The sequence below is a fragment of the Callorhinus ursinus genome, unplaced genomic scaffold (genome assembly GCF_003265705.2).
Source record: "Callorhinus ursinus isolate GAN/ISIS: 27379988/994484 unplaced genomic scaffold, GSC_fseal_2.0 scaffold23, whole genome shotgun sequence".
Taxonomy (NCBI): Eukaryota; Metazoa; Chordata; class Mammalia; order Carnivora; family Otariidae; genus Callorhinus; species Callorhinus ursinus.
The window spans coordinates 5,587,394-5,605,690 of NW_027397085.1; the positions used below are offsets into that span (position 1 = coordinate 5,587,394).

Consider the following 18,297-nt stretch of genomic DNA (forward strand, 5'->3'; position numbering starts at 1 on the left):
CACACACACACACACACACACACACACACACACACACACACACACACACACAAAGCTTATGAATATGCAGGTCATAAATGTATTCAAACCAAAAGCTCTTTGAATTTAAAGATTATATATTAACAAGGCCCTGAAGAATGGGGACAGATCACCACTGCATAGAGCTTTGCAGTGATTTTAAACACACTGTTACACACATTTCATTTGGTCCACATGATGAGCCAGTGAGGGAAGCACTGAGCCAGAGAACCTGACATAAAACAAAGCAAGTACAGCTATGTAGCTGAAACTCTGTACAGAGATCTCAGGCTCTCACTACCAGCTTCTTAGCAAAGCAAGGCTCCTTACTCCTGTGAGCCAGGCTGATGTGGTTGTTTGAGATCTTATCACTCCTGGAAAGGGAAGAAGTGAAATTCGTGTGGCCTTCTGGAAAAGATCAGGTATTTTGTCTTCTACTTGGGGATTTGATTCTTCTTGACAAGGGAATGGACTTGATGAGCTAATGTAAGGAACCAGTTCTTACAGACTTGGTTTGTTTTGAATTGTATTTGTGAGGTTTGTTTTAAGATGTGTCTACCTGTCACCGTGACATACACCAGTGTATATGTGTTGAAGCACCCCCTTTAAGAACACTCCACCACAAAAAGGGGCCTGAAAACTTTGTAGTTAACCTCTGCCCTTCCAGATGAAGACACTCTTTTCTGTATGCCTCTAGCCACACCACTAACTGACATAGCCCTGACGTTTTAATAGGGATGGCAGAAAGCTCCAATGGATAGTATCCTTTAAGCCTCAGAAGACTCTTGAAGCCTATGGGCCTAAATCTTCCACTTCTGAAGCAAAAGGTAGTGGATTTCATGATTTCTCATGTCCCTTTCTCACATTAATTCTGTCACCCAATGGAGCTGGATCTTTACTAGATTTCTAAGGAAAGGTCCCTTTGGGCAAAGAAGGAGATGCTGAAAATCTCAGGAAACCCAGAGATTCATTCATCCATCTGTGAGAGTGACCAGAATTCCTCCTTCTATTACAGCCAGTTAGTAAATGACTTTGTGTGTCAATGGGCTGTTACTGTGGACCCACTTGTGATTTGGGGGCTCTATTTGTGACTTCAGTTCACAAATTTGGCTGCATCTCTTATTCATTCATTCACATATTCTTTCATTCATTCACTCAATACATATTTTTTCATGTAACTGTGTTCCATGTACCAACTATTACTAACTAGATGCTAATATTTAATATGTGTAGTTAAATGGCAGCTACAATGTTAAGCAACATGCATATTTCACCTCCTACTCTTCCCAAGAACTTAGAAGGCAATTATTAATAATATCTCCTTTTTATAGGTGAGAAAATGGAGGCTGAAGTTAGAAGAAACACTACAGCAGCTATCCCACATTAGACAGTCTGACTCCAGAGACCAAGATGTTGACCATGGCACTATACTGCCTCTGGGAAATTCAAAGGTGAGTCAAGCATGGCCCATACCTTCATGAGCTCATAGTTTAGAAGAAGAGGCAGAATTGTAAAATAAGCACAGTGAAACTAAATGTTATCCTAAAGGAATGTGCTCTTGAAATAGCATGGGGGGAGGGAGTATCCTAGACTGCCTGGTGGAGAGTATGCGAATCAGGGAGATCACCATTGTGTCACAAGAAAATGAGCATTCAAACTGGGATACAAACTTCAATTACTCAAACATTCTTTAATAAAAAGATAAAATACAGCTGAAATCACTGTCAACAGGCTTATAGCTCTTATGGAACAGGTCAGCCCTCATTGGCAAGAGAGATATGAGATGCTTCCCAATAAATTATAAATGACGGAAACTTTGCCCTCAGAGAGGTAAAGTATCAGCTATACAAACCTGAATAGTGTCTCAGTCCACTTGTACTTTTATGACAAAAAATTATAGATGGAGTGACTTATAAACAACAGAAATTTAATTCTAATAGTTCTGGAGCCTGGAAAGTCAAGATCTAGGCGCCAGCAGATTGGGAGTCTAGTGAAGGCCCACTTCCTGGTTCATAGATGGCCATCTTTTTGCTATAACCTGACATGTCAGAAGGAGTGAGAGAGCTCTCCAGGGTCTCTTTTCTAAGGGCACTAATCCCATTCATGGCACCTCTGCCCTCATGATCTAATCAGTTGCCAAAGGCCCCACCTCCTAATACCATCACTTTAGGGGTTAGGATGTCAATATGAATTTGGGGGAGGACACACAAATATTCAGTCTATAATAAATAAAAATATACAATGTCCATGAGGTTCTAGCTCCCTTACAGGGCAAACCTATCTGAAAGTGTTAACATAGGTAAATAAGAAACACTCCTGGGGGTGCCTGGGTGGCTCAGTCGGTTAAGCGTCTGCCTTTGACTCAGGTCATGATCCCAGGGTCCTGGGTTCGAGCCCCACGTTGGGCTCCGTGCTCAGCGGGGAGTTTGCTTCTCTGTCCCCACGTGCCCCTCCACCCTGCTCATGCTCTCTCTCTTGCTCACTCTCTCTCAAATAAATAAAATCTTAAAAAAAACACAAAAAACCACTCCCATCAGAAAGAATGATCAGCCATGTTTGGTGGTCTTCAACAAGGAGAGATTCAAAACTACAGATTGATGCTGCCCCTCTCGGCACTGTTTAGGAGAGAGTATGCCCTTTTAGGCCAAAGCTAGCAATCCAATGGGTCCACTCACATCTGGATGTCAATTCCTGATGACCACAATAAACATCCCCATGGTAGAATAAACTCCCCTATTTCTGATCCCGTAACTTTGCTTCCCCGGGAGCTTGTCTACAAGGAGAAAGTGCTTTGGTCAGCCAATTTGTACATCTGCTTGGGCTTGACAATAACATTTCTCAGTGTAAAATAATAAATAAGCCTCCTAGCTTCCGTATAAAATAATAAATTAGGCTTCTACAAAAGCTAGGTGAGAAAATTGAGACACAGAGAGGTACGACAGATTCTCAGGAATTCTCTCTGTAACTCTTCTTAAATTATCATCATCAAAGTAAGACATCACCACAGGCAGGGCACTCCCCAGATTGCATGGAGCCCTTATCTACATAAACAATTTGATTAAAAAATAGGTTACAAAATTCATGGGCTCCTGTGAGGTACAGGGATTTTGCAATGGAGACTTGAAATACCAGGTAGAAAAGAGGTCTTCATGCATTTGCTTATTGTTCAGTAAGTGCACATGAAGATCCTTCCAAGTGTCTAAGCACCAGGAAGAGCTAACACCTATTTTCTCTTTGTGTTCTTTATTGTCAAATGCACTGTTTCTGCCAAATTTCATATCTGTCACCATAGGAAAAATGGAGTAATGTTGGTATTACTGATGATGCCTTGGCTCTTCAGAACCCGTTTCTATTGAAATGATTTAGATGTTGCCTCTGCTTATTCCTCATACTGCTGATTTAATGCCGGTGAAGTCTTCATTCATGACACTGCATCATTCATCTAGCTATTTGTAAATATTGGCTTCCAGTGACACTCTCAAATATAGTTACTGGGGTTCATTGATGATGACCACAAATGCAAGTCTTACTAAGAGTATGTAGGAATGTATGAGCAATAATTCATTTTCTTGTCATAGTGAATTTATCACTTGGAATTTTATAGCATCAACATAGAAGAGCACATCTTCCACGTATATCTTCTTTTGAACTCTTTAGGCCATCAACAGTGTCTTTATAGATTGTGATCTCTTTCAATGTTGACTGCACTCCTGCCTTCCACACGCCTCCATTAACAGGGGATGTGGGTGAGGGGCCTGGGCAGCTAGAATACTGGTCTCATTCACACACAGAATGTTCACTATTTATCTGGCAGGGATTCAGACCCACCCAGGAGAGGGTGAGGTCATTAACTGAAAAGGTCTGTTGGCATCATGGAATAAAAGCTTTAAAAGCCCTGTAGAAACAGGTGTGGCCACCATAGAGAACTACCTGACATGTGGTATGGATGCTTTGGAGGGGTGGGGTGACTGCCCAGTGTACCAATAGGAAGCCAGATTGCCACCCCTGCCACCTTTGGGTGTTGCAGCCCAGAGGCAGCCTCATGGTCAGAACACAGATGGGTCAGAGCAAAAGCATGAACCCACCATGCAGCTATAGGCCAAGAGTTGATGGTGGACCTCTGTTAGCCCAGAGCCCTGAATTCAATCTGTGTCAAACGCGAATAAGCACCACCCAAATTCAGTATGTCAGCACCATCCTAGAGGCCCAATTCCAAGAAAAGGAATCACCTGCTGGCCAAAGGGAACAATCTGCACACTGGGCCACTCTGGTAAGCATTAGTTAGGGGCAAACTATTGTCAAACTACTGTCCCAAAAAATTAGGGACAAACTATGAATTTGTGTCCCCAAATACATAAGTTGAAATCCTAACTCCCAATGTGATGGTCCTAGGAGGTGGGCCTTTGAGAGGTGATTAGGCCATGAGGATAGAGCCCTCACAACTGGGATTAGAGCCCTTGTAAGAAGAGACACAGGAGCTTACTCTCGCTCTCTGCCCTCCACCATGCGAGGAAACAAGAAGACGGTCATCTCAAAACAGGAAGTGTGGTCAACCTGGACACTAGACTGCTGATGCCTTGGTCTTGGGACTTCTAGGTCCCAGAACTCTGAGAAATAATTTCTGTCATTAAAGCCACCCCACCTTTGGTAGTTTGTTACAGCAGCCTGACTGACTAAGCCAGTTACGTTATATAAATACAAACCTCGGGGATCTTAAATTTTGGTTCTTAAATCTATTGAAGATAGATTCAGGAGACCTGATATTTTTCTTTAAAGATTTTATTTATTTATTTGTCAGAGAAAGAGAGAGACAGACAGAGCGTGCGCATGTGCGCACACACACACACGAGTGGGGGGAGGGGCAGGCCGAGGAAGAAGCAGACTCCTTGCTGAGCAAGGAGCCCAATGTGGGACTCAATCCCAGGACCCTGGGATCATGACGTGAGCCAAAGGCAAATGATTAACCAACTAAGCCACCCAGGTGTCCCTGGTTTTTTCTTATATTACTCTTTATTTTGATATCATTTTAAACTTATAGAGAATTTACAAAAATAGTACATAGAATGCTATATATCCTTTATACAGATTTGCTAAAAGTTTGCATTTTGTCTCATTAGCTTTATCATTCTATCTATAATATATAATATATACATGTATGTATATGTAGATACATATTTATAAACACATTCATTTTTATATATACATTGTATGGATATATATATATATATATTATATTTATATATCCATGCATTTTTCCTCTAAACCACTTGAGAGTGATGGAGACTCTAAATGTTTGTCTCTAAATATATTACGGTGTATTATCCTAAAAAGAAAGACATTTTCTTACACACATTATAATTACCAAAATTTTAAAAATTAATATTGATAGAATATAGTTATCTAAACCACAGTCTATTTAAAGTTTTGTCAATTGTCTCAACAATTGCTGAAATCCTTAGACTATATAGATAACTTGTTTCTCATCAAGACTTTTCATTCTCTAACTTTAGCATCCATTGATAACTTTATAAATCAATCAGTTCTTCTGTATTTATTATCATTCTAGTTAAAGAAGAACTTCCCTTTCTTCCCCATTTGTTTATTTACATCAGTATAGAATTAGAATTTTTATTCCACTCAATGGGTTATAATGTTCTACACTTATTTTGATGTTCAAATTGTCCCAGGTTTAAGAAACATGGACTTTAATACCACTTCTGACCCTAAGAAGCTATGTGAACTGGGGCAAGTCACTTAGCCTTTCGAGTTCCAGTTTCCATTTTGCAAGACAAAGGAGCTACGCTAGAAAATCATTAATTTATTTTTCTTATGTAGGCCTCAAAAACTAAGATACCTAATTTTCCTTCTCTTCCTTTCTAGAGGCTTTTTTTTTCCCTTGTTGTTTTTGTTTTGAGAGTATTTTTTAGTCTGCTTTTAAAATCATCTAAATAGCCATAATAGTGGATCATCAGCCAAAAGCAGCACATGTGATTAGCTAGTTCATTTATTTCTTAGCATGAGGAGAAGGAGGAGTAGAGTATGGCCTTTTGTATCAAAAGGATGGAATAAATTGAAGACCTCTGACCCTCAGCAGGAAATATTTGCTGCCTCCTCTGACAATGGCAGCTCTGCTCACATGGGCCATTGTTCTTGGAACTAATGGCCAGAGAAGAAGCAATTCTCACCACCTCTTCATCTTCCCTCACTTCCCTACCATTTCCCCACCCGCCGAGATGCCTAACTCCCCAAGCTCTGCGGTTCTGTCTTTCCCTTACATGCTTTATGACCAGGGTGGGTTTGGTTTTATTAATGAGAACTGGCAGGGTGATTTGGAGAGGAAGTGACATGTGAGGTCCCTTTTGTGCTCTCCAATGACTCTATTACAGGCAAACAGGAGGAAGGCTTCTGTTCACAACTGCATGGTTAGGGTGTCATGTATGTTGTGTGTGTGGTATGTGTGCACGCCAACATGCCCATACACATACTGTGCAAGAAACACCAATTAATACCGAATTTTTCATTTCTGCTTTTTAAAAAAAAATCAGATACTGTGAGATGTACATTGCTATTTAACTGAGTTATAATTTTATTCTTTGGTTGCAATGCTGATGAAACTAATTAGGACCACTTTTAATGAGAATTAAGGCCAAAGGAACAAAGGTAAAAAAAAAATGAGGAGCATATATATGAAAAAATGCTTCCTTTGGTCATTTACTATCAAGGATTTCTGGCAGTTTTGCTTTCTCATTCTTCTCGCTTACACCCAGGTCAGTAATGGAGCAGACTAAACAGAAAGGGTTTGTTCTTTGCTTCTTTGTTTTAAATATTCCTATCAGCTTCCTAGTGTACTGTCGATCTCACTATGAAAACAGTTCTTACCTCATCTTTCTTAGGATTATGATTTGGGGAGGAGAAGAAGGAGAAATTATTTATAGACATTTAAATTTTGTTTTCAGGCAAAAACAAGCCCTGGGAAATACATTTCCTATGACAAGATTCCCTGTCATTTGAAAATACAGACATTTTTTTTTGCTAACATCCCTAGACGTTCCGTTTTTTGAGGAATTCCATGCAGAAACCTATGTTAATCTAAATATCGATTGTACACAAGAGTTGAGGTGAGCTCCACTACAAATCGGAAACCAAACAATATCTTAAAAAAGATTAAGAATATGGCGAACACATAGCTTTTATTCCATCCACTCAGCATATTAGTGTACAGATATTTTGATTATGCCAGCAATCTGCAGAAACCTTTCTGAATGGAGGAGCTTCTAGAATATAATGACTCCAAGAAAATGAGTTATTCTTGTTATCAATTGGGGACAGTCGCCATTCATGCTACAGAAGAAAGCAGATCTATTGCAGAGCATGAAATTAAATTTTCCAGGTAGCAGCAAGTAATTGATACCGTGGGGCGACCTTTGCCCACAACAGCCAATTTCAATCTGTAGAGAACAGCAATAGGGCCAGCTACCCTGTTTGACCCCCACAAGCTGAGCTTGAAAAACAAGACATTTGAGTAACTTCAATTTCTCTCTCATAAATGCTCCCCATTTTTGTTACCTTTGTTCTCTCAGCCTTTGCTCTAATTCGTATTTCCCTGATGGTCTTATACATTTTTTATGAAATTATTAACTCATCCACCTAAGACACTAAGTGAGAATCAGTTTTATCAACTTACTCTGTGGTTCAGAGTTTTGGGGGTTTTGTTTGTTTGTTTTCTTGCTTTTTGGTTTCTCTGGAGTTTTTCTGTAATATGACTTTAATTTTTCTGGGTTTTCAGATCCTACCTTTAAAAATTTATCATCAGAAAGGTTTTTGGAAAATAGAAAAAGGTAAACCTAGATAAACCACACCTTTTTTTCTTATGGAATACTCACTTATATATTCAAAATTAATTGGTTTCTTCTGCATTGTGGCAGAGCATCTATCTCCAAGAATGAGTTTTAGGATATTAAATTTATTTAAAGATGAAGTTTAGAGAGGAAAGGCAACCAAAAGAAAAGAAAGTATGTGCTTGGCTTTGGGAATTATTTTAAAACTAAATTGGAAATTCATTCCATAATTTATTGCTAGTCTTGAAATTTTTAACATGGAGTATGCAATAGCTCCCAAATTAGGACTATTTGGTTCAAAGCTCCAGACCATTTTAAACCCCTTAGGTTAGGAAAATGGACTGAAAGCACTAATGTAGCAATTTAGGGCATAAATTATGTAAGTGCAAAAAGCAGACCAGAAGATCACAGCAACTTGAGCCAATTTAGATTTTAATCAGATTTCTCATTCCAACTTTAATTAAAGTGTTTGACTTAGAAAAATGGCTATTAGAAAAACTGACTGCCAGTAAAGCAAAAGAGAAAAATTAATTGGAAAAAAATGTGCCCTGATTGCTCTGAAGATTCATAGCATATGTTAGAAAGGGAGCAGAAGAATGCTTTAATGAACTATTCTGACATACAGTAGTATTTCTCTCTCTCTAGACATATAGAAAAATATGTGTTGTGTTTTTCTTCTTCCATGCTGACATAAGTAAAAATAATAGAAAATACCTTTTTTATAAAAATTTAAACTCTAATGATACCCCCAAACTAACAGGCTACAGCTTATCATTAACTTCCTCTGCCTGGTTTGGTCAGGCTGATTTCTGTAGCAGTGAATCAATCAGCTAATATTTGTTCAGTCTTTCCTGGCCCAGGTACTAGGAGGATTCTTAAAGAAGTACGGAACATGGTTCCTGCTCTTGGAATTCTTGTAGTCTTACTGAAGAAAGACAATCAGATCTCAAGCCTGAGAAACTGGATGGCACAATTCTGATGCTTATAAAAGCTGAGATACAGGGGAATCTGTCTAGTTATAGCAACTCCACTGGTATCTATGAAGGTGGGAGATTGAAGAATGGACAGAATTTGGGTAGGTACAGAGGTGTCCCAAGTTACTCTAATGCAGGGGGCAGTTGCCTAGGCTGAGGCAGGGGAGGGAAGCCAAGCCTGACGAGAATGGAGAGTTTTGTTTTTTTGTTTTTTGGGGTTTTTTGAAAGAGAGTGGGGGGGAGAAAGCACATGTACAAGCAGGGGGAGGGGCAGAAGGAGAGAGAGAGAGAATCTTAAGCAGGCTCCATGATCAGCGCAGAGCCCAGCATGGGCTGGCTAAGATCATGACCTGACTGAAACCAAGAGTCTTAACTGACTGAGCCACCCAGGTGCCTATTTATTTATTTATTTATTTATTTATTTATTTATTTATTTATTTATTTAAATTCAGAATGGAGAGTTTGTATAGCAGAATGGAGGTGTAGGAGTTCAACTGACCTGGACCCCGAACACCAGACAAAGGCATTTATATCACATAGGATGTATCTCACATTCATTAGGTACTATTACTGTCTGTCTGGACTTTGAGCCTTTATATTATTTCTATTATCTCTTTTCTAGGTGCTGGAGATCTAGGGGAGAGAGGATGCAACTTTTAGGAAGATCAGTCTGGTGGTTTGTGAAGATTGCATTGTCCGGAGACTGGCTGCAGGGAAGCTAAGAGGCCGCTGTCCTGCCCAGAGAAGAGGTGGGCCTATCTGGCCTGAGACGGATACAAATGTGATGAACGCAGAAAGGAGAATGTGAACCACCGTCATTCAGCAAAAAATGTTTGACACTTTCTATGGGCCATCCTGGAGGTATAAAGTCAGTAAGACTTGGTGGGGGAGGGGGAAGCTCCTGGTCACGTTGAGTCCAACTAGTAAGACCACACTGCCAGTACTCTAGGAAGCACAGATGCAGGCTCTATTACACCTGGCTTGATGACAAGAGATTGACATGGCAGGAGGGTGCGGAAGTGCCAAGAAAGCCTTCACCTGGAAGATGATGTTTAGCTGGGCTGGGAAGAATAAGCCAGATTTTGCCAGGCAGAGAAGAAATACAACACAAAAGCAGAGGATCAAAATTAATTGGGAGGATAGGCAAGCATTAAAGATAGAAATTTTAAAATTGAATGAAAGAGGTGCCACCATCTTTTTTGGTCTTATACATCCTGTCTCTGGGACTTTCTAAACAAAAAATTTTTTAAAATTAAAAAAAAAAATAAAGGAGGAAGAAGAGATCCCATACTTTGGCAAACACCAAAACACTCAGAAATAAAGAGGCAGAATACTTCAGTCCGTGGGACAAGGCTTCAATGCTCATGCTTCATTGGGAAGAACAATCATGGGAAGTGAGGCAGGAATGTCAGTCAAGGTAAAGGCATGCATTTCTGCAAGGACTGCTGTGTCACAATAAGCCACGAAGTGACACAGCCAGTGGCTGGGGGCGGGCAGGATGTCTCCAGACAAACTGTATGAAAAACCCTATCTCAGAACAATACATCAAAGGGAGGAATCGAGAGAAAGTCCCCCTCCTGCCTCCCTCCTGCCTCCTCTTTCTTGTTTATCAAACAAACACCATGGGAGTTCTCTTCCTATATTTCTGGGTGGGGTCATCTGGCCTTTTTTGGCAACAGACCTCTTTTAAGGAAGCAGATCTGGTAACCTATGGTGTGGCATTTTATGGGCTTAGAAGTGGAGGAAGAGCTGAAGACCACACAGAGGCAAGCATGAGATCCAACACAAAGTCCTTTGCCTCAGCTGCCGGTCCAGGGGCCGAGGGCCCAGGGCACAGGTGAGGCCAGGAGAATCTGATGAGGCCAGTAGGATGTGTGCTATATGAGATATCTTATTACCACACATATATCTCATAATTATTGTGATCAGTCCTTCCCTTATGCCAAGAGATTTCCAGACCCACTGCTTCTTTGATTTCTCCTTTCTATATCCCTGATGTGCCCAATTATTTAGATATTTTACAAAGGCAGCTTGAAACAAGGAAAAGCAAAACCCATGTCAGTTAATGCTGTCACTTAGAAGCTCACTGACAAAACTGGCTAAGCAGGATAGAGATGAATAAGGACAGATGGCATTAAATAAAAGGATGGGAGAGAAGCAGGTTCCAGATCATATTTTCTTAAGCTTAGTTTTCAGCAAAATCTTTTCTTACTTTTAAATGGAGGGCAGTGGAGGACTGTGTCCATTTCCTTGAAACCTGATCCCTTTCTTAGGAGAAAAGCAAGGACACAGGGTGAGACTGACCTGGAAGGAGAGGCACATAGGTGCTCTGAAACACAAACGTTTACAGTCAGTGCTCCTGGGAAAGCATGGTTAAGGCTGCCATGAGATGTGCAGAGGTGGGATATTTCAACTATTTCCCTCACAGCCTGATCTGACATATTCATAAACTTGTAAACTACTGTAGGACAAACCCTTTATTTATTTATTTTAAAGATTTTATTTATTTGACCGAGAGAGACAAAGCGAGAGAGGGAACACAAGCAGGGGGAGTGGGAGAGGGAGAAGCAGGCTTCCTGCTGGGAGGGAGCCCGATGCGGGGCTCAATCCCAGGACCCTGGGATCATGACCTGAGCCGAAGGTAGACGCTTAACGACTGAGCCACCCAGGCGCCCCGGACAAACCCTTTAAAACAAAAAATAAGACAACAAAAAACAATGCTTTGAGTTCATACACAGAAATGGTCTATGTGGCAACCAGCCCATAAAAAATGATCACAAGCCTTCTCTGGAAGGTTGCTCTTAAACTTGAAAATGATGACATTATCAGCAATTGGGTGGAAGCCTCATGTCCATCTGAACTGTGGCTCTGCTGGTTCCTTCCTAATTAAACTCCGTCCCGCTGACTCTATAATTCAGCAGGGGCCTATAGATGCTCCTCTTTTAAGTTAACTCAGGCTGTCTGCTCATTCAAGCTAATCCTTATAGTGCTTTGCAAAGAATGAAAAGGAAAAGATTAGCAGTACCTGAAGCTACAAATGGAAAGCCTGTGGGTGGAAGATAGAGGGCTCCCTTTTGTCGGAGCCCTCTATTTTTGAGGCTGTTCAATATAACTAATTAGAAGAGAGAATTCTGAATGTACCATCTTGCCATGCTTATAGTTAAACAACCCATGTAATTACTCTTTTTGTCTAAAATTTGGTATCAGGTAAAATTTTACCTGATGTTTACATCTTTTTTTCAAAATTCGGTCATTTTCATACCACCTTAACAATTTTTGCTATATCTCTGGATCACTTTTAAATTGACTTACTTTGAAGAAAGTAAATGGCTCTTCAGCCTTATCTAAGCGATAATATTGTGAAATTTCAATTTTGATGTGCTCTGTATGTACATGCATTTGTGCACGTATCCTTTCTAAAATGTATAATCTCATCTCATCCAAATTTCCTAGGGTCTTGGAGAATAACAAAGTATGGAGTGGCACTCTTCAATTCAAGTACTGAAATAACAAAATGGAAAGAAAAACAGAATCAGGGAACCTCTACATTCCTAGAAACATATGGGAGTCCGAACTGATGTGTTTCTTTGTGAAAAGGAAACATTGCAATATTTGCCACCTGACCTGAATCTTTAATCTATCTGTGCACTAAGAAATACTCTCTCTAAATCTATATCTATATTCACCCTTATTCATCTTTTTATGTTTTTGTCTAGTAAATCTATAAATAACCAACCAAAAAATGTTAAATCACATCCTATATAAAAGCATCCCATGTTAGACAATTTGTTAAAAGATGGCTCATGAATTTAGTTGGTTAATTTGAGGAGGGTAGGGAAGAGCTCTTTGACATGTGGGTTGCTATCACAGAAACTCATTTCCTGGAGATCCAGTCACTGAACCTGGCACACTGGGCATGTTTGTTATGTGGATCCATCAGAGCCATCTGAATGGATCCTTTCCAGAATCTGCACTCAGACCTCCTGCCACTTTTTCTGCAGGGAATCTGGCCCCAGTTCACTCTCCTTAGAGAGAGTCACATAGAAAAGCAGATGTAGACAGACTCTTAAACATCAGCACATTCATTAAAATAAAGTATGGTTTAGATTCAGAGCAGGAAAACAGAAGGAGTTCCACTTTCAGAATAGTGGTGTGAGGAGCTCCATGAAATCATTCCCCAGCAACCGTAACTAGTGAAAACTATTTTTAAAAGCAATCATGTAGTCTCTGGAAATCATCCTAAGGACAAACATCAATTAAAAACATTAATTCAAGAAACTCTACTAAATCTTAGAACAGTAATAGTCTGTGGCCCTTAAGGTACAGCTACAAGTCATGCTCTCCCTTCTCCTGCCTTCTAGCAGCTCAGAGAAGCTCCACTCTGCACAGGTGTGGCCAAGAAGAAGGGTCCCTTTTGCCTTGTCTCCCAGTCAAGGGATACAGTATCTCACTGAGAGGGAATGGCCACCGGCATTTCTCATTCCCTTCATCAATGACTTGCAGAGAATAAGTTCCTGGCAAGTGTGGACAAGATGTTGCCCCTTCCTCTCCCTGAACCTCCACTCATAAGGGAGAGGTTCTCTGTCAGGCACAGAAGTGCAAGAATACTGGAGCCCCAATTGCTCTTGTCTCAGCTTGCTCTTAGGGTGGAGATCCCATGGGGGGAGAAACACACTGAGAAGACCAAAGGCCCCTGCCTAGCACCCTGCTCATAAGGCAGGGCTGTCACCCTCGTCCCACCTCTGGAGCAGTGGCTCAGAGATTTTTGCCAGGGAGTAAGGCAGGCCACAAGAAGAGAGAGCTCTGAAGCTCATCCCAAAGGAACTGACTTTATTTGAAACAGAGTGTCAACAAGTTCAAGCCTAAGGATGCTCTCAAAAACATCAGAGATGTTGGTGGCAAGCAATGAAGAGGCAGCTGGTAGCTCTCTGAGAACAAGAAATGAAACTATAGGGCAGCTAGTTTACGAGAGAGAACAAAGGAAAGAGGCAGGTAAGACAGGCCATTTCTGGGGTCAGAACACCCCTTGAAGACTGTGCCTGCAAAAGGGGCTGGATTGAACAGGATCAGACTGAAAAGCCATTCAATACCCCAGGCATTGTCAAAGACGGTAGTGAAATCAGCCAGCAATTAGGGGAAACTATCAGCTTGGTGGGATACCGGGTGAGGCAGACACCTTAACAGATAAACCAAGGATAAAAACAGTCAAAGAGGGCCTTGCTTAAACCACTGTCATCCCAGGGTAACAGCATGTGCATGGTCAGAGGCTCTACCTTCTGAGAAGCAGTACCATAAGGACCATACTATGGGAGAAACAGATTTCACTAAAATGAGCCAGCCAAATCAACAAGTAAATACCATCAAAAACAATCCACAGAGAGGGGAAGGAGATCGGTATCCCGAGTTGGTACAATGTATTGTCTAAAAATGCCCAGTTTTCAACAAAAAAACTATGAGACGTGAAGGAAACAAGAAAGTATGACTAATACACAGGGAACAAAGTTAAGAAACAGGAGCTGTAAGGGGACACAGATACTGGATTTAACTAAAGACTTCAAAACAAAAAAGGAAACTACGCTTTAAAAAGTAAAGGAAGGTACAAGGACAATGTCTCATCAATAGACAATGTTGATAAATATTTTTGAATTAATTTGCAACTGAGCTTTGTCTTTTCTCTCCATTTGTTTATTTAATCATTTACATCAGTAAGAACTCAGATATTTATTTTATTTTATAATTTGGGTTATAATCCAATACTCCTTCACTTTGTTGCTCCAATTATTCCAGGCTTGTCCATTGGGAGCTCTTTGGGTTGGCTCCTTTGATATGCCCCATGAATACAGGGTTTGGTAGGTTTTGGTGTTTTTGTTTTGTTTGTTTTAGCACTTCTTTACTTTCTAGCACTAAACGATGCTCCAGAATCTTCATATATTTCCTGCCCAGTCCCTGAATCAGCCATTTTCCCCCAAGGAATTCTGGTTCCTTTTATTGGAAAACGGTGCCAGAAACCATGACCTGAAATCTAGGTTTCTTCTCTGAGTAACGAAGATGTTCTAAAATTAACTGTGGTGATGGTTATGCAACTTTGTGAATATACTGAAGAACACTGAATTGTACACTCTAAATGGGTGAATTGTATGATATGCAATTCTCAATAAAGCTCTCATTAAAGAGAAAGAGAAACAGAATCAGTCTGGGGGAGTATGCTATTTTACAAAGCAAAGAAGAACTATATGGACAAAAACTGTAAATAATAAATCCTTTGCAACTAGAATGGAGCATGTGGCCCCAGGGTGACCGTCAGGAAGGAATACATTTGGAATCACAACCACACATTAGGAATTACTGCCTGCAAATAAGAAAGTCTCAAAAATTTCTGAGCACTTTTTAAAGGAAGTTCAGCCATCCCAAATCATTCAAATTACCCTTTCTTAGGACCTTGGGGAGTCTTACATGTGGTATTGTTTAATTAGAGCTCTGAAACAATGGGATGTAAGGAACAGCATCAAAAACTCCTACATTCCTGGAAATACTTGGGAGTCTAACTAGTTTGCCTTTAATGGAAACCACCACAGTGATTTCTGGGTAGCTACCATGAACTCTGAATGCACGCTGGCTGGCAAGGAGCTCCCCCACCGCCACCATACTCAGCACAAAGACCTGGGGCCGTCCTGCGCCTCTAAAACTGTCAGGGAACATAAGCCTAAACAGGTGTGAGTGTTGCTTGTTTCCTGAACGTGCTCCGAAGCCCAGGGCTCCCTTATTCCATGTGTGGGAGACTATTTATTGGTATAGAAAAGGGTGGGAGAAAGAAAAGGAGATGAGAATTTAGACCCAAGCACTTGTGCAGCCACCTCTGGTGTTTATCCTCAGAGCTCCCAGAGGGATGCACAGTTGACCTCCTTTCTTGTCCTCACTATATAACTTGTTCAAGAGCTAATGCATACTCTTGACCATAAGAACGTATGTGTAGGTATAAGTAGGTATGTGTAAGGAGTCAGATGAGGACATACACACGTATGTGGTGAGAGACTGTAATGAAATGGTTAAAAGTGCCTCTCTAGAGTCAGACTTAATGGGTCCAGACTCTGGCTCTGCCATGTACCAGCACAGGACCATGAGTATGCTCCCTCTGTGCCTTAGTTTCCTCATCTATAAAGTGGGGAAGAAAATAATGCCTACCTCTGTGATCAGTATAACTATTAGATGAGATACTGAATAGAGTGTATGGCATATAGCAGATCCATAATGTTAGCTACTAATATTATAAATAGCATTAGATAGAGAAGTATTATTCCTTGCAGTTCGGATTCTATTTCTCCATTTCTTTTTATTTTTTTTTAAAGATTTTATTTATTTAATTGACAGAGAGAGAGAGACAGAGAGAGAGGGAACACAAGCAGGGGGAGTGGGAGAGGGAGAAGCAGGCTTCCCGCCGAGCAGGGAGCCCGATGCCGGGCTCGATCCCAGGACCCTGGGATCATGACCTGAGCCGAAGGCAGTCGCCTAACCAACTGAGCCACCCAGGCGCCCCTCTATTTCTCCATTTAAAACATTAAACACAAATAAAAACTCTTTGGAGTCACACAGAATGACAGAATTCATATAACTTACGTCCTGTTTCTTTGCCTTTACAACCACTGTGCTTTTGTTGTTTATTTCAAATCTACAGGCATGTGTGGTGCACAGGGGTGGGTTGGAGATAAAAATTGTGCTCTGAAGGCAGTTGAAAGATTTTGAACCATAAGGGGCTTGTTCTCGAAACACATGTAGCTGAGTGTGATTGTGTAGGAGAATGATTACATAACTGAGAGAATTGGACTTTAGTTCCATGTACAATGCAATGATTAGTAAAGGACAAATAATAAAATTGTCCATGTGCTAAAGCTTACATGTATATTGTTAAAATCAAGAGCAACTGCTCAAAAATTGTTCAGCTCAAATCTTGTTCAAAATTGTTCAAAATTTTGAACAAATTGTTCAGCAGTTAGGCCAACAAAAAGATATTTTGGGGGGACAAGTATTGTTCAAAAATTGTTCAGCAGTTAGGCCAACAAAAAGATATTTTGGGGGGACAAGTATTTTATCACTAATGTTGTTTAAAATTGTTAGCATATGTTGATAATAAAAAGCAAACTGACTTATAGTCAGTTTTGTTATTGTTACTAAATTACCTGCAGACAACGCCCCCATCCCCCATCCTGAGTGCCTGCACTCAGGATGACCACTCTGTCCCCCATTCTTGGTTCACCACTGTCACCAGCAAATTAGGAAAGTTCTAGTTCTGTATCCTTATAAACGTTTGGTATCATCAATCTTAAAAAATTTTAGACATTCTATTGGGTGTGTGGTATCTAATTTGTGGCTTTAATTTGAATTTCCCTGGGACTAATGATATTGAATGCTTTTTCATGTACTTTTCGGCCATGCATGTGTATTCCTTTGAGAACTGTGTTAAGTTTTTATTGGAGCTGTTCAGCTTTTCATTCTTGGGTTATGAGAGTTCTTTATATGCTCTAAGTTCACGTCCTTTGTCATATATATATTTTACAAACCTTTTTTTCCCAGATTGTGGCTTTCCTATTCACTTTCTTAATGTTACCTCTAATCATAATCATCTAACAACTGTAAGTTAGTTTGTAAAGAACTAACATGTTTATATTAGGCAATATTGCCATTCAGCCATCTAGTGTGTGACTTAGGATATTCAAATATTATTTTATGTTTCTCAAAAAATTTTATTTTATTCATATAGGCCTCACACATTTCTTGTTAAATTTTTCTAACCATTTTATGTTTTTTACCATTATTGTGAGTGGAATTATTTTTCCATTTTACTTTGTAACTAATTATTGTTGATCTACAGATAAGTATACTGACATTTGTAGAGACATATTAGCAATTTGATGACTCTACTGTCCTTTCCTATCAATTCAAATAATTAGGGAGAAATTGGTTTTAAAATATTCCCTCAAAAATAAAAATTGTCACACTTTCTTTTCATAGTAAGGAGGGGGAAAGCTCGTGTTTGTATTTATGGGGATTTGTAGTTTCTCTGCGAGTATATAGGTTATTTATATTTAATATTTTTTCCCAGTATAAATGGTGGAAACTATAGAGGAAAGTTTGGAAGGTTAGTAAGATCAAAGGGCATCCTAGTACTCAGTGACAGCCCATGTTTATATAAAAATATGAACACACACATACACAAACACACCCCGCCATATAAAGAGATTGGCTTATGTCTAGAAAGTGCTCATGACTAAATTTCAGACATGACTAGACATGTCCAGTAGCCTGGTAAACAGCAGGCAACCAAAACAAATGAGTGCTTTTACAGTCATTTGTGAACACACACAGAACAGAGAAAAATTTGAGTCACCCAAATGAACACCATCTCATCTGAGGTCAACTGAGACAACACTGCACCTTCTTATTTCAGCTCATACAGAGATGACCAAAGAATA

General features: G+C 40.0%; 1 long non-coding RNA gene across 1 annotated transcript in view; it reads left to right on the forward strand.

Annotated features, from left to right (window-relative positions):
- The window catches only part of LOC112839631 (uncharacterized), an 11,980-nt gene extending 1,969 nt beyond the window's left edge, over positions 1–10,011 (forward strand). Inside the window, exons 2-3 of the long non-coding RNA XR_003212257.2 lie at positions 1,350–1,469; positions 9,453–10,011. This is a non-coding gene — a long non-coding RNA (uncharacterized lncRNA). The remainder of the gene's footprint in view (positions 1–1,349; positions 1,470–9,452) is intronic.
- Positions 10,012–18,297: the final 8,286 nt, after the last annotated feature.